This window comes from Myotis myotis, unplaced genomic scaffold (assembly GCF_014108235.1).
Source record: "Myotis myotis isolate mMyoMyo1 unplaced genomic scaffold, mMyoMyo1.p scaffold_m19_p_8, whole genome shotgun sequence".
In the NCBI taxonomy this organism is placed as follows: domain Eukaryota; kingdom Metazoa; phylum Chordata; class Mammalia; order Chiroptera; family Vespertilionidae; genus Myotis; species Myotis myotis.
The window spans coordinates 25,036,311-25,051,048 of NW_023416390.1; the positions used below are offsets into that span (position 1 = coordinate 25,036,311).

A 14,738-nucleotide genomic window follows, 5' to 3' on the forward strand; every position below is an offset into this window, starting at 1 on the left:
CTCCCCCCACCCCCTCCCCGGCAGAAAGTCCCTCCGCTCCACTGGAATTCTCTCTTCAGCGCGGTGCCCGGAGCTGCGTATCCTTGGAGCGCGGTGCCCCGGGGATGCGATGACCTGCGGAGAATCCGGACCTGCTGCGCTGGCGGCCCCAAGAGGGGCGGGAGGCAGTGGCCAGTAGCACCGCCAACCTGGCTTTAGCGGCGCTGGGAGCATCGCCCTCTTTCCTGCTGCTTCCTTCGCGCCCGGGCTGGGCCCACTCTCCCATTCCATCATTCATTACCATCTCTGAGATTTCTCGTTAAATACTCAGGCTCCTTGCTCACTGGTTACTTCCAGAGCAGGAGACACCTGCAAACCTGGCCCTCGAAGCCTTTCCTAGGGACAGTTTTGATTATTTTATTCTACCCTCTCCTCCTCCACTGAATGGTGGGCTGGGCGTGTCTTCCGGCTGTGTCCCCAGAGCAGATCACGTGGCCTTTCAGTCATTCCACACATACTTACTGAGCTTCTGCTGCCCGCTGTTCCAAGTGCTGGGGCTACCCTAGTGACTGAAACACACCACTTTTCCTCCTGGCAGAGCTGATGTTCCAGAAAATAACCTAGAAGAACATAATTGCAACCTGTTAGGAGGTTGTTTGTGGGGGTGAGGCTCAGCTCTAAAAAAGCTAGAAGTACTTGGTTGGTGGGAGGAAAAATAGAGAGAGGGCAGCTATGGAATGCTGGGGGGTTTCGGGGGGAGGGAGGGTGCTATTTCAGCCAGGGAAGTCTAGGCAGGCTCAGCCAGGTAGCTTACAGAAGAGAAAGGAGGACAGGCAGGAGAATTTGGTGAAGAAAAGAAACGGGCAGGGCAACAGGAGAAAATGAAGAAACTGTATTATTCAGCAACACTTTAGTAAGCAACTACTTACTGTTCACTTTGAATTCTGAAGTTTGGCAAACTGAGGCTGGGCCTGGGAAGCCAAACTTGCAGATAAGCTGGGAAGAGGCAGTTCTTAGGGCCTGACATTCCTTGGACCCTCCCCCACTGTCCTTTTTCTGAAGACCCTGCCTTGGGGCAATGGAAAGGATAATGGGGAACCAATCTGCCCGTGAACAGAGGGAGGCTCCTGGAGTCCATCCCCCTCTCCCACTCTGAGAGTAAGGCAGATGTCACTGTTGGAGGTCAGGGAGTTGGGACTTCCCTAGCTCCTCCCTTTTTGTGGTTGTGGCTCAAGAATCCGACTCAGGCTTGGGCGCCTTCATGGGTGGGGGGGGGGGTGTAATTGTCTGCAAATTGCATTTTTATTTGAAAGAAAATGAAGGCACTGCTTCTTGGAGTCTACCTGCCCCCTCACCTGGACCTGTCACCCCAGTTCCCAGAGAGGAAGCAATGCTTGCAGGCTGGGTGAGCTAGAAACACCCTGCTCCACACTGTGAGAGCACGGGCTCTGTCTCCCCGGGAGTGATGCCCGGCAGCTGGCACCACCTCAAGGAGAAGGGGAGAGGAAGGACTTTTCCAGAGGAGCCCAAAGATGCTAGAGAAGCAGTCATCATTCTCCAGCTGGTGGTCTTGTGAGATACATCAAAAGAAACCAGCAGGTCCATTCAGAAGAGAACAGTACACATAGCCCTGCAGTTGGGGGCTTGAAAAGAGGCCATGCTGGCTTCCTCAGAACAGTAAGCAGGAATATTGCTCAGCCAAAGGGAGTGGTTCTTACTCGTCACAAAAACAGCTGATAAAGCAAAACTTTACAAGACTTTGGCGCTAACTTAGCAGAAGAGAAAAACAGAAACCGTGTAGCTGCAGCAGAGACCAGAAGACTGATGTGGAAAGGGATCCCCACGACAGCTCCAGACCTAAGTTCTCTATCTCCAAAGCAGGTGGAGGTTTTCAGAGTGCCCAGGCTGCGCTGTCACAAGGGTCATAAGACTCACCCCTGTAGAGAAACCACAATCCCTGGTCCATCTTGAACAAGGTCGCTTTCCAATGGAGGGAGAGGGGCTTGTACTCTACTCCTCTGATTGATGAGGAACTCCCATTTTCAGAAGAGCAAGCAGCGCAGTTTCATTGGGGGAGGATGACCCAGGAGGACAGGAGCCAGATGCTGGGGCGTTCAGGAACAAAGTGGCAGGTCACCCTGGGAGGGACGAATCAAAGAAGTTTTCTGAACTCAAAAAGAAGGAAGTATGGCCCAGCCGGTGTTGCTTAGTGGTTGAGTGTCCACCCATGAAACAAGAGGTGACTGGTTCGATTCCTGGTTGGGGGCACATGCCTAAGAGGTGGGCTCTATCCCTAGTAGGGGGCATGTGGGAGGCAGGCAATCAGAGATTGTGATCGATGTTTCTATATCGAGAGAGAGAGAGAGAGAGAGAGAGAGAGAGAGAGAGAGAGAGAGAGAGAGAGAAAGGAAGAATATCATGAAAATGGAAGGTTTTAGAGACAGGAAGAAAAGAAGAGCTCCTGGAAAGAGAGGATTGCTCCAAAACTAAAAAGAAAAGAGAGAGGAAGGAGGAGGAAAGAGAATGGCCAATTACTGAAGACACACTATGACTAAGGTATTTCAGATAAAATGAATTCTAATGGATGTCAGTCAAGCTGGGTTCATATTAGACAATACACTGTTTCTGATTTGAATGATACATTTGCACTGAGAGAAGTGATCTGGAGCCGTATTTCACTGTTCCAGAGTATGTGGGCCTGGAGGAGATATTTGTATATTGGTGGGCAGCAGGATCAAGGCAGTTGAGAGGAAGAAAAGGACAGTAGGGAGGAAAATACAATAGCTATGTCACATGAATGCTTCCTTGGTGAAGAATATTTCTTTTTGGTTTGCTCCCAAGGTTTTCAAATTCATTTATGTGAAAGTAAAACAGAGGTTGGGCTTTGCCAATTTATATACTGCAGAAGTGCAGGGTGATGGGAGAAAGGATGGCTATAAACTCAACACTTGGAACAACCCCTCGTAAAGTACCAGTTATGGAAGTGCCAGGGTGGGAAAATCAGGGACATGGATGTTGCCTCCTTCACCTACCACCTCAGACTGCTAACCATCTCTCCCACCACCTGTCCCAGCCTCCCTCCCAAGAACCAGACCACTCTACCTAGGAGACTTCTCTGAGGACAGGCCCAGTGTCCTGGGGTTGACAGCATCAGAGCTCAGTGGCCTGGTGCCCTTGGGCCAGCTGCTTGGGTCCCCCATCTTGAATAAGCTATCTTGGCAGAACTGGGGAAATGGTTTATGTGGTGACAACAGTGCTTAATGACACTGGCACATTACCATTATATAATTATATAATAGCAATATAATATATAATTGCATTATATTACTACGATTGTACTTTATGGTTACTATATTACTACAATATTATATCACTATTATAGAATGTGTTATATAAGATGACATAATAGTAATATTAATAGTAATTGCATATATTCATTGAATACTTTGTACATGCTGGCATTGTTCTCAGCTTTTTACAAAACAGCCAAATTATGCTCTGGCCAGTGTGGCTCAATTGGTTGAGCATCCTCCCTTGCACCAAACGTTGCCTGTTCCAGTCCCACTCCGGTGTGGGGGAGGAGCAGGAGGCAGCCAATCCATCGCTAGCTCTCTCTCTCTCTCTCTCTTCCTCTCCCTCTTTCTTCCTCTCTCTAAAAAGCAATGGGAAAATATCCTCGGGTGAGGATTAACAAAAAATATATTTAAGAAACAGCTATATTGTATCTAGGTAGTACGAGGATAAGGGGGCACAAGGAGATTAGTTAACTTGCCCTAGTCATACAGCTTAGGAAACAGCAGAGGTAGGATTTAAACCTGGGATAATGTTAAATTGCCAGTCTTGTTCCCTTAGAAAGCCCTGGAAGGATATCTGGGACTTGCCTGAATACTTCACCTGTTGCTGTTGGTCTTACGCTGGTTGTAAATAAATGTCAACAAAAGTTACTTTTAATGCTTCTGGAGTCTGTCTTATCTCTATTGAAAAGAATTTGGAAATTTACTCCACCTTTCAAAATACATCCAATGATATAATCCCACTTTCAAATTTTTGCTTAATTTAAACAATCCTTTTTCGGATTCCCAGGGAGAATCGATTCGCCTATGTTTCTGTGCCAAGAATCAGGCACCTGCCTCTAATTGGGGCCGGACGCGTGGTAGCAGGGCCCTCGTGCCTTGCTGCGGATCCCCGCTGTGGCATTTAGAACTTGTTCTGTCCGGGCTTCCGGTCCTCCTCGCCCGGTGACGAACCGCGCGCGCCTGGACCTTCGCGCGGTGTAGGCTGCAGGCGCGGGCCGCTGCTGGGCGACTGCCAGGAATTTACCCTCGGAAATCCCAGGACTCCTGGGGTGTTTCCAAGCCCCGGTCCCTTCGTGTTTAAGTGGCCTGGCCTGCCCTCCGGCAGGTCCAGACACCTTTTGCATCTCTGAAAGAGGTGGGGAGACAGGCACGCTGGGCGGGGACGCGTTTCTAAGACCTTCGGGGCTGGGATGTGCGGATACCCGGCCCGGGGTGACAGCACCGGAGAAAGCGGGACTGAACCCGCGCACCTCCTGCCCGGCGCAAGCTGCGGCAGCCACGCGCTCCGCGTCTCCTTTCTCCGCATCCTTCGTATTTTGGGCGTCTTTGCTGCTTTTCAGAATAGGTGCGAACGCGGAGATTAGGGGCGGGCGCTGGGAGGGGCCCGTGAGCATCCGGGATGGTAAATACTCCACCGCATCCTAAAGGACACACCCGTCAGACCCTGCAGTGGGGGAGGGGCGTCACAAAACGCGCAGACCTGGGGCCAAAGACTAGGTTCCACGCCAACAAAACAACAAAACAAGCTTTGGTGGAGACGTCCAGTGCCTGGGTGGACAAGACACGTGCCAGCGGGCCCCCCGCCCCCACCTCGCGCGACAAGTGGGCTTGTGCCAGCGGCCTTGTACCTCCGACCGCTCCCGGCCCGCGCCTGCCCTTGCACATCGCAGGGGCTGCGACAGGAACCGGCTCCAGCCCTTGACCCAGCTGGGCCGAGACTAGCCTGTCACCTCTGGAGGCCTCGGGACCTGTGGGGCACAGGCCAACCCCGGGGTGCAGGGTTACACCCCGTGAACCCGGGAGCCGCCCTGGGAACCTGTCGCGGCGGCTGCCTCGGGCGGGCGGTCCTCGGGGAGTGAGCAGGGTCAGCAGTCAACTCCGCTTTCCCACGGGCCTGGAGCCACCGCGGGCGTCCCGTCCAAAGGAGAGAAATCGAGGTAATTCTCCCTCCTCCACGGCCCGCCGGTGGCTGGGTCTGGCGCAAATCTACTCCTGGATCGAGAGCGAGGGGTTCATTTGCGCGCTGACCGGCTAGTCCGAAGGGTCTTTGAACAGAATGTAATCGCTGTCCTAGTGGCTATTTTAAGACGCGGCTCCTGCGCGCTGGAGCTGCTCGCGCGGCCACACCTGCTGGCGACCAGCAGAGCCCCCGTCAGCTGTCCCTGGCGATGACACCCACAGCTGTCCCTGGCGAGGTTTTGTTAATTTAACCTTGAGACTTGCCTGGTTATCCACATAATCCACCCTCAAATCCTCGCGCTGTCACTGGGTTTTGATGACTCATGGGACTTGGGAGCACTCGCCTGTGTTACGAGGATGAGGGGAGCCCACAGAAAGCCTGTGAAGCAGAGGAGCCGCCTGTCCAAACGCGGATGCAAATATTTACTTAACTCTCCTGGGGATACAGTCATCAGGAGAGAGAGAGAGAGAGAGAGAGAGAGAGAGAGAGAGAGAGAGAGAGAGAGAGAGAGAGAGAGAGAGAGAGAATATGATGTCAAGAGACCAGAACAAGGATTAAGTAGTTATCCAAATTATGGCCACTTCCAAAATCCAAGCACCGGTCCAGGATCTTCCAGTTTCTAAGAAACCTGGCGGCGCCGTTTAGTTCATTAAAGTGAGATTAGGAAGAGCCTGGCGTTGCAAGAAATACGCTGTGACATAGAATGGCTTTCAGATCCCGCTGCACCGTCACTCACCTAGGGCGCCTTTTAAAAATACCGAAGCGCCTCCCCTCCTCGTCCCCACCCAGAGACCAATTAAAATCGCGTCCCAGGAGCCCGTAGCGGTTGTGTTTTTGTTTTGTTTTGTTAATATATTTTTATTGATTTCAGAAGGAAGGGGGGGGGGAGAGAGAGAGAGAGAGAGAGAGAGAGAGAGAGAGAGAGAAACATCAATGATGAGAATCATTGATTGGCTGCCTCCTGCACGCCCCCCACTGGGGATCGAGCCCACAACCCAGGCATGTGCCCTTGACCGAAATCGAACCTGGGACCCTTCAGTCCGCAGGCGGACGCTCTATCCACCGAGCCAAACCCGCTAAGTCCGAGGTTGTTTTTTTAAGTGCTCCAGGTAGTTTTAACCTGCGGCCTGCCAGGGTTGAGAACTTCCGCTAAGGCTCGCATCAGGAAATAAGTTGTCTGTGTCTGGATTACGTAAGCTATGGGCTCTATGGACAAATCGTTTGCGTTGCAGAGCTCGGTCCAAAAATTTTCTTCCCAATTAATAACTGTCTACTTCTCGTTTGGAATTAATCCTTCCCCAAAACTGAAGTCAGGTACAATTGCTCCCTACCTGTCAAGTTTGACTACAATTTTTAAAAAATGCACCCACAGTAGAATATAAGTCATATTTCTATATGGTGGAGAGTACTCATTGTCATGGTGTAAGAGCCCACCATATATTACCATGGTTGTTGAAATAAACATATTCTGTCCTTGTATGGATTAGACACTGTCTCTTCTGTTTATTTGGTGATGTGGTTTTATAATACTAGGATCGAGGACGACTTTGTTGCATATTTTCTCTATCCTCTTTTTCCCCCACTTCAATACCCTCCCACTTCCATCCCATGGAGATTCGGTATTTCTAAACCAAAGATAATCCAGTTTTACCTGAAAAGACTTTTTTTTTCTAAAGGGAGTGTACACATTCTTCTTGAGCTCCTAGGAATATTCTTGGAAGCTGGACATTGACCACCTTCACTTCCCAAAATGTATCTTATCATCAGGAATAATTACAAATTTATCATGGAAACAAATTTGCTTCTCTTTGGCATATTTTAGTTTTGCATAACAGAACAAGAGCCTTAAATTTTTTATGGATAGTAACTATTACAAAGCTTTTAAATATGGACAATCAAATGAGATCAAACAAAAGATAGTTGAAATCTCTCTCACATTTTCCTTATTCACATAATTTCGAACTGAGATCTGGCTCCAGTTATTTCTAACACTTTTCAAAAATGGTTACTGTAGTAAATATTATATATTCACCAAATTTACACTAACATATACAATAAAAACATTATGTCAAAGGAAGAAATGTAAATGCATACTTAGCAGGGGTGCAATTCATTACCTATGACATAAATTTAATCTTGGTATCATAGCATAAATTTAAAATACAAATATTAGCTGATTTAAAAGGATATTAGTTGGGTCATAGAATAATGGGGGATTATTCTGTTATTGAGTTTGTAAATTTAGCAACTCTGTGAAGGATAATTTATTTTAAATGACAGAGGTTGAAGAATTAATATGGAGAGTAACAAATAATGTAAAATATCTTGTTTTCTATATTGTGAAAAATTTCACTGCAATATAAGCTTGTTCTGACTATGCAGATGCTGTTAGTTTTGGAGAGGATGGTGCAGACATGCTCATATATGCAGGAAGCTAAAAGGAGTCATACCTTGAAATCTCACAATGCAGGAAATAGAGGTCAACTGTCCTTTAAACTCTCCAGTGGCTCCTGACACTGAATATAATGCAATAAAAGTTTCACCATGGTAATAATGACTTTTCTCAAAACTCAAAGGGCTTTTCAGGTATATTTTTTCACCTTTCACAAATCCTCATGAAGTAGGAAAAAGCAGTTAAGTCACCCAGGGTCTCAGGATGTAGTGAGTGACAGTATGAGTGAGGGGAGCCAAGTTGTTGAAGAGTCAGTGGAGAGCTTCCCATTCATCCAACTCAACCAAATATTTATGGGCCCCGTACTATGTGCTGAGAACTGGCTAAGGCTTTGTGAATAGAGTGGGTGAGCAGACAGTGTTCCTTACTTGTTTTTACATTTTGGTTGTAGGAGATTGAGATAAAGAATGTAACAAATACACAAAACCCTACAGATGGTTATGTTAGAAAGAAAATAAAACTTCAATGGGTAGACATTTGGGATAGAGTGGTCAGAGCAAACCTCTCCGGGAAAGTGATATTTATTAGACCCTTGGAGACCTGAATGAAAACAAGACCACAGATCCACATAAGGCTGTAGTTTCTAAAGCAGTTCATCTATACACTCTCTTGTGTGTAGAAATCCTTAAACAAACCCCACAAGGTAAGCAGGACTGATACTTTCTATTCCCATTTTATAGATGAGGACTTTGAGGCTCAAAGAAAGGAGAGATTAGTACTCAGACTCACATTTTCTGGATGCAGTTACTGGTCTTTAGACCCCAAACCCAATGTTCTTTCTGGGTGTGGACATTGTTCCCCAGATCATATTGCATTCAGAGGCCAAGTATTTAATTCATCACCTACAAGATGAGCTGTTGTCACTTGAAATGTAAACTCTATAGAAGCATGATAATAATCCTAAACTGCAACCCAGAACGTAGGCAGAATCTGGACCGTGCGTACCATGGTTCTTGAGCAAGTGTGCAGGCTGAGCAGGTCTGGTTTTTTGCAGCGACTTGACCTGTAGTTTACACTCATGAGCTGGAGATGAGTCCAGGAATGAACCAAGCTCTTCCAAGAAGATGAGAATTCCAATGGGAAGGGGAAAATGTACCTCACTGCCACCAGGAGGCTTTTGGACAATTCATTGATCATTTCAACAATTACTTCCTAAACACTTGCTCTAAGATACCCGTGTGCAGGAGTTTCTGCATGATGTAGGCTGAAATACTTAAATCACAGCTGCAGAACAGGGGAACATCAGAATATCAGAAAATCACTAGAAACCAAACAAATGTTTTCTATCATGCCATGCCACTTGATTCCTTAAAAGTCAGAAATGAACAATAAAACAAGGTCAGCCAAGAAAAAGAATCACTCCATGTTTAGGTGCGGGGCTAGTAATCATATCTGCTTGATTTTAAAGTATCCTACCTCAAATTTCTCATTACAAGAAATTTATATGTGCAACCATGAAAGAAGCAAAATGTTGCTTGCATTGTGACTAAGATGATTTAAAAATGCATTTCTTATTTATGAGGAATTATTTAATTTATGTCATTGATGAACCCTCCTCTGTGGAACATAAATATACTCTAAAAGAAGCAAGTTGGGCCTGGCTGGCATGACTCAATGGTTGAGCAGGGACCTTTGAACCAGGAAGTCACAGTTCAGTTCTGGTCAGGGCACATGCCTGGGTTGTAGGCTTGATCCCCAGTGTGGGGTGTGCAGAAGGCAGCAGATCAATAATTCTCTCTCATCACTAATGTTTCTATCTCTCTCTCTCCCTCTTCCTTCCTCTTTGAAATCAATAATATATATATATATGCAAACTAGTCTCCAAGTAACTTTAGACAGACTTCCAGGTTGCTAAATTGAGGGAATGAAATAATAAATGTGTGTGCATATGTGTATACATGGTCACATCCACAAAGCCATGTGCTGTTGCTAGTGTATATAGACATACATACATACACATGTGTATATGCACTTGTAAAACTAAACCGTTGCGAATATAAACAGAATCTGAGCACCTGGATAAAAGATAAAAACTAATATAGAAGTAACACATGTTACTTGTTAAAAGTATAAATTAATACCACTCTCTGAAATGTAATCCTTAGTATTAGGAACCTAAAAATATTATGCAGAAATTGAGAACAAAAATCTTATATAGTAATGAATGGAAGCAACTTTTCCCTCCAAAATAGACCTCACTGGACCTTCAGAAGTCCTGTTAAAAACCTTAGAAACAATCCCAAATCCTAAATTCACATTATGAATGGAACTGGTAGAGAATTAACTCACATGTGGGAATGTACATTGCTAGGGTGGGCATTTCATGGGATTGTGTATTTCAGGAGGAGAAGGGCACACAAATAACTTGAAGCAATTTCCTCATGAAATAATTTTCATGAAAATAGTTTTTTTCTATAAATGCTTGTTTTAATTAAGACAATGCAGACATAGAACACATCATTTTGCAATTCCTAAACCACAGCCATATCACTTATCAATGACCAGTAAATGACTGCTTTCTATGATAGATACAAATGTTCATTCAGGTTCAGGTACTAGAATAGTGTAGGAATATCATGCAGACAGCTTGCATAAATACATGAGGAATAACAGTATATCCTCAGTAGTTTCTGTGATGCTTAGGTATGAAAACTTTGACTTATTCCAAATCTCAAAAGATGGAATAAATAATGTTTTCATATAAAATACACCTGGAACAGTTGTTGTTTTTTTTTTTACCTTAAAAAGGCTTTGGATCTACCTGCAACACACATTGAAATTCATCTTTTTAGTTACAAAATCAGACAGATATGTATTCTTTTTTATTTAATATGACTGGATGTGAACATTTCAGTAATTTCCTATATCAAATAGCTAAATTCAAAATATTTTTCTGTTAAGTGTAATATACATTTGTAATCGAAGGAAGAAAGACTTGTCAGTTTAGTCTTTGGGCACTATTTCTATTTGATCAGATAGTTGAAAGTCATTAGTAGTTTCACAGTACAAAATCTGGAATCAGTTACCAACACGCCTTTTTTTCTGATAATTCCGAAATGTATTTGGACTGGAGGTATGGAAGAAATGTTGCTGCTCATCAAACATCTTTTCTGAAAATTTATCGCACAAAATTTCTAGATCCATATATTCTTAAATAAATTATATTTTTAAATGAAATTAAGAAAAAGGGCGAGGGAAGCCTGCAGTTTATTTTCTGCGTGAATAGCTTTCAATATCTTCCAGGTGGGGGCAACAGTCAGTCAGTTTTGAGATGAGATGGAGAACAGGCTCTTGAATTTCCCTGAGTCCAGTTACAGAGGAGGAAATTACTTCCTGGTAGTAACGCCGCGAATAAAACCACCACAAGTTTCCAGGAGCCCAGTTTCCAAGACTTTTGGGTCTCTGCGGGACCCGGGTAGCAAGATCCTCCGCCTGGAGCGCTCTGCGCGGCCGCCCGCACCCCGGAGCGCGCACGCGCGCTGTGCACCTGTCGCAGCGCGCACAGCTGAAGGCTGTAGGAGCGCCCGGCCGCCTCGCTCCAGCCCGCGCGGTGCCCTCGGGGAGTAAACACCACTCTGGGCGTTCCGGCTCACTCGCTTTCCAGGACCGCCAGAACGCAGGGAAACCTTTCTCTGTTTGCATCTCATTCCGTCTTCCACCGGACAATTCGCATTCACAACTGCTGCAGCCGCGTGTGCGCGCACCTGCACCCTTAAAGAAACTGAAGTCGCGGCAGCCAGAGAACCGGCGTTCAGGCGGGGCGGCGGGGGTCCCACTCCCCTTTCCACCTCTCTGCAAATCCTCCGACTCTGGGAAGGGAGGCAGAGCACTTTGGAGAGGATGGGGATGGTGCCTGGAGAGGAGGTTGATCTTGCATAGTCGGGGAGATAGACTCCCCACGAGCATCCCCGCCTCCTCGATTTCTCCGGCCCAGCGCGGAGGAGGCGGGGCGTGGAAAGCCCGAGAGGCGGAAAGCCGAAGCCCCGGAGTGGCTGGGCTGCGAGGGGGTGCGCGTCCGGGGGCCACGGGGGGAGGCCAGAGAAGCTCGAGCGCACGGAGCCAAAGGCCCCCTCCTCTCGGGCCTTGCAGGACTGCAGGTGCGTGCGGGCGAGAGACCCGGCAAGTTGCCCCACTATGTGTCGCTCCCCCGCACGCCGCCTGCCGCCGCCGCCGCCCGCGTCCTCGGGCCGCCGCCCCCAGCCGAGCCCATGGCCGCGCCCTCGGGGGATCGGTACTTGAGCCAGCAGATGAGCCAAGTGACGACAACCGAGAAGAGTGCCAGAATGCTGGCCACCGACAGGCAGATGGGCCCCACGAGCGAGGGCGACCCGGCAGCCTGGGCCGCGCCAGCCGGCGCCCCGCCGCCGCCGGGGGGTTCCCCGGCGCCGCCACCGCCGTAGTGGTTGACGAAGATGAGGCCGGTGAAGAGCAGCACCACCATGGAGAGGAAGGAGAAGACGACGCACACGCAGCCCGCGGTGAGCGCGGCGCGCTTGCAGTTATGGCAGCTTTCGTAGGCGCCCGAGGCGCGCAGGCCGGCGCGGGCACGAGGCTCGCGGGCGGCGTCCTCCCTGGGCGGCGGCGGCGGGGCGGGGGCCGGGGCCGGAGCGGGCGGCGGACCCGCCGCGGGCGCTGGGCGGCGAGTGGGCAACGGCGGGAGGCGGTCCTGGGGCAGCGGGTCGTGCGCGGCGCGCAGGGCCAGCGGGAAGGCCTCGGCGAGTTTGGTGTTGCTGGGCAGGCCGTGCACGCGGCTGTCGGGCAGGGGCGTGCGGTGGCGGCACACGGGACACGCGATGGCGCCGGGCGGGCCGTGCCAGGACGGCGGGCGCAGCGGGCGCTCGGGCGCGGCGGCGGCGGCGGCGGCGCGGAGCAGCAGCTGGCTCAGGCACTCCTGGCAGAAGGTGTGCAGGCACGCCAGCAGCTTGGGCGCGCGCCGGTCCGCGTCGAAGTAGTTGTAGCAGATTTTGCACTCGTAGTCCTCGAGCGGAGGGAGACCGGGCACCGTCACCGCTGCGCTGCGGCTGCCCGCGTCCCTGCTGTCCCCGGCTCCCGACGCAGCGCCCCCGGCTCCGGCCGAGCTCCCGGGGCTGCCGGTGGAGCTCCGCTCGCCGCCGCCGCCGCTGCCGCTGCCGCTCGCCGGCGCTGCCATGGCATGATCCGCCCCTCATCGGGGGCAAGGTGAGGCGCCTTCCTCGCCCTCCGCCGCAGCGTCGGCTCCGGCGAGGAGGAGGAGGCGCTTCGGCCGCCCCCCTCTGGCTACTGTCCCCGGGTGGGGGAGGCGCCGCTGGCCGGGCCGGGCGGGGGCGCAGCGGCGACCGCCTTCACCCCACTCCCCCCAGATGCGGGTGCCTGGGTCCTCCCAGGCCCGGAAGTCTCTCTGCCATTCCCCTGGGGCCTGTCAAGGCAGCTCTCCCCGCCGCTCCGGATATCGGTTTTTGCTGGAATTGGGAGTTGAGGGCGGCTGGAGGGTGGGGCAGTGCGGGAACGGGATTTGGGGTGCGGCCACGTAAGGATGTGGCGCCCGTGCAGCACCCCTCCCCCTCGAAGCCACACTCAGGGCATTGGGGGGAAACCTGGTCTTGCTTTTGTCTTCTACTCTTCCCGAGTCCTCCTCCCCCTGTATCCCCGTTATTCCCGGTTTATCCTACTTGGTCCGGGGCTGAGTCCTCGCCACCGAGCAGCAGAGCTCACCGGTGATGTCACTCGGGACCCGCGCAGGGAGGGGAGGCGGCGGCCTCCCTCCACGGCGGCGGCAGTTCCTGTCCGTGAAAATCGTGATCTCATTTTTCCGTGCAAGGGGGAAAGCCAGTAATCACCATGCCATTTACCCTTTACGCGTTTATTAGCAAAGCCCCAGCAGCCCTGCATCCTCCTCCTCAGGGCGAAAGCGAAGAGCTGGCATTTTTTCCTGTCACCAGAGGGAGGAAATGTTGGAGCCGAACAGTACCTTTTTTTAAAAAAAATCCAGAAATACTGCTTCCTGAGACTTACGAAGGCAGGAAGACACAGACTCAGCCAGGTCTGGTGAAGTCTTGCCGCTGACCGCAGGGGATGGAGGTAGTTATTTTGTTGGTGCACGGGCGGCTACAGAGGCCGAGAGGGGGAAATATTGTCGAGCAGGTTCACAGAATTTCAACGTCCAGCCGAAACCTAGCCCCTGGCATCGCTCACCGCTCCCTGGCGCTAAAGTTTTTAACACAGAGATGCAGAGAGCTGAAAATTCCTTTAGTAACATGGGACAGATCTTCCTGGTCTTAATTAAAACGAACAGAAGTGCTTCTGAGTATGTTAGCAGACAGCGGCACTTCTTAAAGGAACTCTCAGTAGGAATACAGGAGCGGTGGGTTTTGGAGGAGCAGCTGAGGGGCGCTGTTCAGATATTCCTAACCAGAAAGTTCTGCTCCCCTGTTTCTCCAGGTTGGACCTCGCCTTATGAGGTCCCTGCCCCACAAGGAAGGGGAAGAGGATGGAGCTCTGGGGCCTCGTGAGATGGCAATATTCTCACTTTCTCTGGGTTCTCTACAGAAGACAGCAGGATGTCCGGAAGAATGAATGGGAAGCCAGCTGGAGGAAAAGAAAGAAACCACCAATGTACAGGCAAGAGGAGGAATTATCATAAGTGACTATTACATTTCTATGACATTTAAAAATAAATGTGTTTTTTGTGAATAGCGAATGTGATACATGTCTAAAATTTGAGGGACTTTAGGTGAAGCTCATTAACAACCATTAGTTTTTCATTTCCTAGCTTCAAATTTTATACATGTAATTTAGGGAAATGCTTTTTAAAATTTTTTCTTAAAGTATATCATTTTGTGATGGAGGCTGTTATGAGCAGAAGGCAGGATGATGGGACATTGGAAGAAGGCCCATAGTCTGGCCTTGAAGAATTATACACACAGCCACCTATAGTGGAGGAAGTTGGGTGCTGGTCCTTTTCTTTCCCTCCTTGATTGTAACAGCCTGGAACAGTGCATTTTATGCACCATTTTAACCGGATTCTTCCACTTTAAGCTTTGATTAGCTCTGTACTTAGAAGAGACATGAAAAC

The 14,738-nt window shown here is 49.6% G+C and overlaps 1 long non-coding RNA gene across 1 annotated transcript; it reads left to right on the forward strand.

Annotated features, from left to right (window-relative positions):
* The first annotated feature begins 11,216 nt into the window (after nucleotides 1-11,216).
* On the forward strand, nucleotides 11,217-14,358 carry LOC118662018. Its single transcript, XR_004969572.1, has 2 exons — nucleotides 11,217-11,784; nucleotides 14,105-14,358. It is a non-coding gene; the product is annotated as an uncharacterized LOC118662018 (long non-coding RNA).
* Nucleotides 14,359-14,738: the final 380 nt, after the last annotated feature.